Raw genomic sequence first — 8,214 nt, forward strand, 5'->3', positions numbered from 1 at the left:
CCTGGGGGCTGGGGCACCCACAGAGCTGGTGGAGGGAGCAGTGGGGAGGGATGCCGCGGCCGGTAGCGGGGCTGCGGCAGTGGGGGTAGCCCCTGCCATGGAGGGCCCTGTTTTTTTAGTGGGGCCCTTACCCTTCTTTCTTCCCTGACCTTTCCTGCCAGCTGGGGGGCTCCCCCCAAATTGGAAGGGGCGAGGGACGTGGCAGCAGCGGAGGTCTTCCTGGTACTCGCCGCTGCCGGTGCCCCAGCGATGGGGGGGATGGGGGAGGTCGGTAGCAGGTGGATCAGCAGCGGCAATTGAGGTAGAGGCTTGGGGAATGGACGTGGGGGCAGGTGGAGGAGGGGAGCTAGGATCATCGTGAGGGGTCTCCCCCGCCGTGTCCCCCGCCATAATGAAAACAGGGAGGGGGATAAACAGTGAGAGGAGGGGAGGGAGAGGAGGCAACCACTCCTCCCCGCTAGGCTGCAGGCAGGGGAGGAGGGCGCCAGAAGGGGAGAGCTAAATGGGTTTGGTGAGCTATCAAGGACTTTCGGGGAGTGGGGGGGAAGAGGGTGTCAGTCACTGACTCAGAGTGGAATTCCAGTTCCTCTAGCTGCACTAGGGGTTTGGGGGTGATAACAGCATAAGGGAGTGCAGTGAACAAGGGTAAACTCAAATAGGGGAGGGGTACAAGCGCATGGGAGGGGGCATGGGTGCACGAGGAGAGAGGCTAATCAGGGCTGGGGGGACCATGGGGTAGGGGGAACAAGAATTGAGTGGGGAATGAGGCGGAGGGACCAAGGGGCTAGCTTCAGGGCTGTGGCAGGACAATCAGGGCTGCAGAGGGAAACAGGCAGGGCAGACAAACAACCTGAGGCTGGGGAGGTGCAAAGGCTGTAGGGGCAAAGGGGGTAGGCAGCAAGGGATAAGTTGGGGAGGGCCTGTTGCAAAGGAGAGGGGGTAAGTCCAAGCGGGGGGGGGGGGGGGAAATGTGCGCTCACGAGTGCTTGTATGCAAAGTCAGTGTTTGGTTGGCTGCTGCTGCAGGCCCAAATGGTGGAAGTGGGTATGGCAAGCCAGGCGAACAGCTCAGTCCCAGAGGCAGGAGGACGAGGCAGATGGAAAACAGCCAGTGGGGGTGGTGGAAGGGGCAATGGGGGGGGGGGGGCAAAGGGGGACATGGATGGACCGGGGACAGGCTCCACACCACAACCCCGGTGTCCCCACAAACACAGTCCAGACCCCCACCACAAGAGCACAGTTCAAAAAATAGTCCAGAAATGCCCTCTCCACAGTGGTCTTCAAAGTCTCCATGTGTTCCCTCAGCAGTGGGTAGTCCTCTTCTTCTCCTCCTCAGGGTTCCAGCAGCTCCCCAGCAGCGAACACAGCGGCTCCAGGTGGTGGTGGTCTGGTGGCCAGGCAGGAGGGACCCCGCTCAGGTGGTTGTGGTGGTGTCCTCAGCAACAAAGGCTAGAGATGGGGTCCCTCACTCCCCTTCTCTTCAGAGCAAGCCAGCAGCCCCCCCTCCCCAAGGGGCTGTAGTTGGAGTAACAGCAGCAACTGAAGGGGAGGGGGATCCACTAACCAGCCAGCAAGCAGGTAACAAAGAAAGGTGGTTGGTGGAGGTGTCTAGCCCAGCCAGGGGAGCAGCTGGAGTAGCAGCAACAGCAGCGAGGGCCCAGTGCCCAGTAGGAACAGGAACAGCAGCAGTAGCCCTCTCCCTCCTTCCCTCTACAGCAGAGAAGTTGAAGGGAGATCTACTGGCCACTGAAGAAGCAGGCATCTGCTCCCTGAGTGACCAAAGCAGGGGCTGCTCCAGGCTAATGAGAACACCTGACTCCAATTAACCTGCTAAGAGTCAGGTGAGGCTGTTAAGCACTTGACTGTAATTAAGACCCCTCTGATGCTATAAAAGGACTCACTCCAGTCAGGCCAGAGGGAGTGGAAATGTATGTGATGAATTGGGAGTATGAAGCTGAGAGTGAGTAGGTGTACTACTGGAGGACTGAGAAGTACAAGTGTTATCAGACATCAGGAGGAAGGTCCAGTGGTGAGGACAAAGAAGGTGTTGGGAGGAGGCTATGGGGAAGTAGCCCAGGGAGTTGTAGCTGTCATGCAGCTGTTGCAGGAGGCACTCTAGACAGCTGCAGTCCACAGGGCCCTGGGCTGGAACCTGGAGTATAGGGTGGGCCTGGGCTCCCCTCAAACCTCCCAACTCCTGATCAAACACAGAAGCCACAGTTCAGGTCAATTCTTCCTATCAGAGCGGAAGGTCTCTGGACTGTTTCCTGACCCACAGGGTGAATCTGTGAGGTGAGCAAATCTACCAATAAGTACAGGACCCACCAAGGTAGAGGAGGAACTTTGTCACAGAACTTCCTTTTGTACCCTAGTCCTACTTAGTTAAACTGTAACAAATCATTTTAATAAAGTATTACAAAATAATTTTTTACCAATCCTAACATATTGTGAAACAATTCTTTACCCAATCATACCCCACCATCTTAATTGATTTAAATTTTGCAAAATTAGTTGTGCAACAGACAAAAACACAGAACCAGACCGAAACCAGTCAGATAAACAATAGAGAAGTGGGGACCATAAAGGCAAAACAATAAAGAAGTGGAGATTTCACACCCACAACTCTTGATAAGTGATTCCTTGCCAGTCAGAATGCTGTCAAGCAAAGTTTTCTTTAAATCACTTCAGATCTGTTTCTTTATCTGGTGGTGGTGGGAACTATTTAGACAGGATCAACTTCTTAACAGCCTGATATTACATTATTTCAATGTAATTTAGATGGAATGTGAGGATGTGCCTTTCTGCTTCTTGGCTCATGGCTGCTGCTCTACTAATATGGCTGCAGAAAAAGGCCTCAGATCTCACACAGTGATTTTCTAGGCAGCTAAAATTTAAACACAGTAACATTCAGCATTTCAATACTTAAGTCCCTTCATAGATCTTGCTCTTAGGCCTTGTCTACACTACGAGAGTAGTTCGATTTTACTTAAATCGAATTTTTGGAATCGATATTGCAAAGTCGAACGTGTGTGTCCACACTAAGGACAGTAATTCGACTTTGTGAGTCCACACTAACGGGGAAAGCGTCGACATTGGAAGTGGTGCACTGTGGTCAGCTATCCCACAGTTCCCGGAGTCCCCGCTGCCCATTGGAATTCTGGGTGGAGCCGCAAATGCCTTCTGGGTAAAAAAAATGTGTCCAGGGTGCTTTTGGGTAACTGTCGTCATCCGTCCATCACTCCCGCCCTCCCTCCCTGAAAGCGCCGGCGGGAAATCAGTTCGCGCACTTTTCTAGTCAGTGACAGCGCGGACGCCACAGCACTGCGAGCATGGAGCACGCTGCGACCATCGCTGCAGTTGTGGCCACTCTCAACGCCTCACAGCTTATCATACACCTTTCCCTGAGGCAGATGCAGAAAAGTCAGGCAAGGAGGCTACGTCAACGCGGTGATGGCCTGAAGTCTGAGAGTAGCACAGACCTCTCAGAAAGCAGGGGACCCAGCGCCGAGAACATCACGGTGGCAATGGGTCATGTTGATGCCGTGGAACGGCGATTCTGGGCACGGGAAACAAGCACTGAGTGGTGGGACCGCATAGTGCTGCAGGTCTGGGATGAATCCCAGTGGCTGCGAAACTTTCGCATGCGGAAGGGAACTTTCCTGGAACTTTGTGAGTTGCTGTCCCCTGCCCTGAAGTGCAATGACACCCGGATGCGAGCAGCCCTGACTGTCCAGAAGCGAGTGGCCATAGCCCTGTGGAAGCTTGCAACGCCAGACAGCTACCGGTCAGTCGCGAACCAGTTTGGGGTGGGCAAATCTACCGTGGGGGTTGTTGTGATGCAAGTAGCCAAGGCAATCGTTCATGTACTGCTGCCAAAGGTAGTGACCCTGGGAAACGTGGAGGCGATCATAGATGGCTTCGCAGCGATGGGATTCCCAAACTGCGGTGGGGCCATAGATGGAACTCACATCCCTATCCTGGCACCGGAACACCAGGCCAGCCAGTACATTAACAGAAAGGGCTACTTTTCCATGGTGCTGCAAGCACTGGTGGACCACAGGGGACGTTTTACCAACATCTACGTGGGATGGCCGGGCAAGGTTCATGATGCTCGTGTTTTCAGGAACTCTGGTCTGTTTAGACGGCTGCAGCAAGGTATTTACTTCCCGGACCACAAAATAACTCTTGGGGATGTGGAGATGACTATAGTCATCCTCGGGGACCCAGCCTACCCGCTAATGCCCTGGCTCATGAAGCCCTATACTGGCGCCCTGGACACTGAAAAAGAACTCTTCAACTACCGGCTGAGCAAGTGCAGAATGGTGGTGGAGTGTGCTTTTGGACGTCTCAAGGGGAGATGGAGAAGCTTACTGACTCGCTGTGATCTCAGCGAAACCAATATCCCCATTGTTATTGCATCTTGCTGTGTGCTCCACAATCTCTGTGAGAGCAAGGGGGAGACCTTTATGGCGGGGTGGGAGGTTGAGGAAAATAGCCTGGCTGCTGATTACTCACAGCCAGACAGCCGGGCGATTAGAAGAGACCAGCGGGAAGCGCTGTGCATCCGGAAGGCTTTGAAAGCAAAGTTCCTGAGTGAGCAGGGTAACCTGTGACTTTAAAGTTTGTGTATTGAGAAGCTAAACCTGCCCCCGTTTCTTTACCCAGTTAATGTTGACTATCCTATCCAGTTACATACCCCCTTCACCCCACTTCCAACACACGTTTCAAAATAAAAATAGTTCTACTTTGTTAAAGCACACCGTTTTCTTTAATACTGTATTCGCGGGAATTTTTTAAAACTGGGACGCAGACTGTGGTGCGGAGCGGGTGTACTGTAGTGGCGCGAATGCAGCTTCTAAACTCAAGGATTGACAGGCTCCGCTGCGGTGGGATGGTTGTTTCAACGGAGCCTGTCACCCCTCCTGATAGGGACTGTGTGTATGGGGGGGTCTATGTGACTTTGTGGCAGGGGGAGGACGGTTACAGATCCCCTGCTGTGTGGCTCTGTGATCCTGCCTAAGGACCGCCGCTTAAGATCTGTAACTGCCCTCCCCTGCCACAAAGTCACAGAGCAACCCACCCCCCACCACATAACATGAAAACAACCTCCCAGACTAACCAGGGTAACTAGTCACTGCATCACTGCACTATGTATGTGCCCTGCTGCTGTGCCTGCCCCCGACTATATACCCTGCCAAAGGTGACTGTCCTGTCGAATTACCAACCCCCTATCCCCCCCTCCTCCAAAAGAACATGATGGAAACAGTAGTTAACAGAAACGTATTTTTTATTATCAACCAAACATGGAACTGGGAAAGTGAAACTTGGACGGGGGCTTGTGTCAGGCGGGAAGGAAAGAACTTGTCAAATTTTGGGGAATGAGAGCCTTCTGCTGCTCGAGCTCTCTGCAGGGGTGGAGTGAGAGTTAGCAGGGACTCTGCCGCCTCTCCTTCTGTGCACTTTGGGTGAGGGGAGTATGGGACTTGGTGGCGGGGGAGGGCGGTTAGAGATGGACTGCAGCGGGGCTCTGTCCTCCTGCCTCCGTTCCTGCAGAACATCCACAAGGCGCCGGAGCGTGTCCGTTTGCTCCCTCATTAGTCCAAGCAGGGTTTGAGTCGCCTGCTGGTCTTCCTGACGCCACCTCTCCTCCCGATCCATGTTGGCTTGGTGCATTCGGGTCAAGTTCTCCCGCCACTGGGTCTGCTGTGCTGCCTGGGCTCTGGAGCAGGCTATAAGCTCCGAGAACATGTCCTCCCGTGTCCTCTTCTTCTTATGCCTAATCCGCGCTAGCCTCTGGGAGTGTGATGACAGGCTAGGTTGTGAGACAGTCGCAGATGGGGCTGTGGGAATGGGAAAAAGGGAGTGAATTCCTCAGAAAGATAAATGTAGTTGTGAACAAAGAACATAGTCTTTCTCTGTTAACAAGACCATGCACAGCACCTATCACATGCGCACTCAGCACAAGGTCGAATTCTCGGCCTTCGCATTCAGTGCCTGGGGTCTTCTACAGCACATTTGAGAAGCCTCTCAGGAGAACGGAATTTCTGTTGCAGGCAGACATGGTAAGCCGTAGACTTGTGGCAGCTTAAAACTTTAATATTAGCAATGGCCTCATTTCACATTGAAATCAATGTCGGTCCCTGCTGCCAGCAATTCGGCAAGCAGGAAGTCTGCTCCTGTCCCACACCCTCGCGGCTGTCCCCGGGAACGATCCCTTTCGGCTGCCCCTCTCCCGCCTCCACCGCGTGGCTGCAAACCAGCGGTTACAGTTCTGTAAAGGAACGGCAAAGCAGTCCCAACACTAACATTCCCCTACCTCATTCAAAGCAGGTCATCATGAGCGACATCACCCTCATGAGGATCTCTGACAGCGAGAAAGAGAGAATGCTCCGGGAAAGCCTGCAAAGACCAGGGCCGTATGCCGCCATGCTGTGCAGAGCAATGATTCCAGAGTACTTGATAGTCTTGTGGCGTGGCAACGTGTCCTACTACGGAGGACCCAATAAGGCCGCTCTCCCCAAGAACCTAATGCAGCGGATTTCCAATTACCTCCAGGAGAGCTTCCTCGAGATGTCACAGGAGGATTTCTGCTCCATCCCCGGACATATAGACCGCATTTTACTGTAGCTGCTGTAGCAGTGACTAACCAGTAGAGCGGCTTGGGCAGGACAATCATGCAAAACCGGACATTGCTAGATTTTTTTTCAATAGTTGCACTGCCCATGACTGAACCGTTAAGCTAATCAAACTAATCATGAGAAACCCATTTTTTAAATTGTTAATATTCCTGTTCTGTTACAAATAAATGTTTAGATTTTTACAACACTTACTGGCTGATCCTTCCCCAGATTCTGTGTCCGGGGTAACGGCTGGGGAGGGTTGGTAGGGGATCTCTGTAAGGGTGATGAAGAGATCCTGGCTGTCGGGGAAATCAGCGTTGTGAGCGCTGCCGACTGCCTCGTCCTCCTCATCTCCTTCCTCATCTTCCCCGTCCCCTAACATGTCCGAGGATCCAGCCGTGGACACTATCCCATCCTCAGAGTCCACGGTCAGTGGTGGGGTAGTGGTGGCGGCCGCACCGAGGATGGAATGCAGTGCCTCGTAGAAACGGGATGTCTGGGGATGGGATCCGGAGCGTCCGTTTGCCTCTTTGGTCTTCTGGTAGCCTTGTCTCAGCTCCTTGATTTTCACGCGGCACTGCGTTACATCCCGGCTGTATCCTCTCTCTGCCATGTCTTTAGAGATCTTCTCGTAGATCTTTGCATTCCGTCTTTTGGATCGCAGCTCGGAAAGCACGGACTCATCGCCCCACACAGCGATGAGATCCAAGACTTCCCGATCAGTCCATGCTGGGGCCCTCTTTCTATTCTGAGATTGCACGGCCATCACTGCTGGAGAGCTCTGCATCGTTGCCAGTGCTGCTGAGCTCGCCACGATGTCCAGACAGGAAATGAGATTCAAACTGGCCAGACAGGAAAAGGAATTCAAATTCAAATTTTCCCGGGGCTTTTCCTGTGTGGCAGTTCAGAGCATCCGAGCTCGTACTGCTGTCCAGAGCGTCAACAGAGTGGTGCACTGTGGGATAGCTCCCGGAGCTATTAGCGTCGATTTCCATCCACACCTAGCCTAATTCGACATGGCCATGTCGAATTTAGCGCTACTCCCCTCGTCGGGGAGGAGTACAGAAGTCGAATTAAAGAGACCTCTATGTCGAACTAAATACCTTCGCGGTGTGGACGGGTGCAGGGTTAATTCGATGTAACGGCGCTAACTTCGACATAAACGCCTAGTGTAGACCAGGCCTTAATCTCCAACTTAGAAGGAGAGAGCAAAGTCACCCAGAATATAGCAGCCTCTTGAGGCCAGGGGCCCTGCCTGCTTTCCTGAGCCCAGATGGCCCCAAGAACTCCCAAGGGAAGGATGAGCTAGTGAGGGGCACTGCAGTTAGGTTGGTCATTTTGTGCTACGTGATCTGAACTCTCTTCTGTGAGCGTTGGAGTTGGGCAAAGAGACTGTGCAGGGCCAGCTTTAGCAAGTGCGGGGTCCGATTCCTGGGGCAGCACTTTGGATTGCTGGCTGGGGGAAGGGGAGCCGCGGGGCTTGCCGCGCTTCGGCCGGCGCTCCGGCCGGGATCGCGAGGCCACGGGGCTTGCTGTGCTCCGGCCGGGGTCGCAGGGCCACGGGGCTTGCCGCGCTCCGGCCGGGTCACGGGGCT

Source organism: Malaclemys terrapin, chromosome 13 (assembly GCF_027887155.1).
Source record: "Malaclemys terrapin pileata isolate rMalTer1 chromosome 13, rMalTer1.hap1, whole genome shotgun sequence".
Lineage (NCBI taxonomy): Eukaryota > Metazoa > Chordata > Testudines > Emydidae > Malaclemys > Malaclemys terrapin.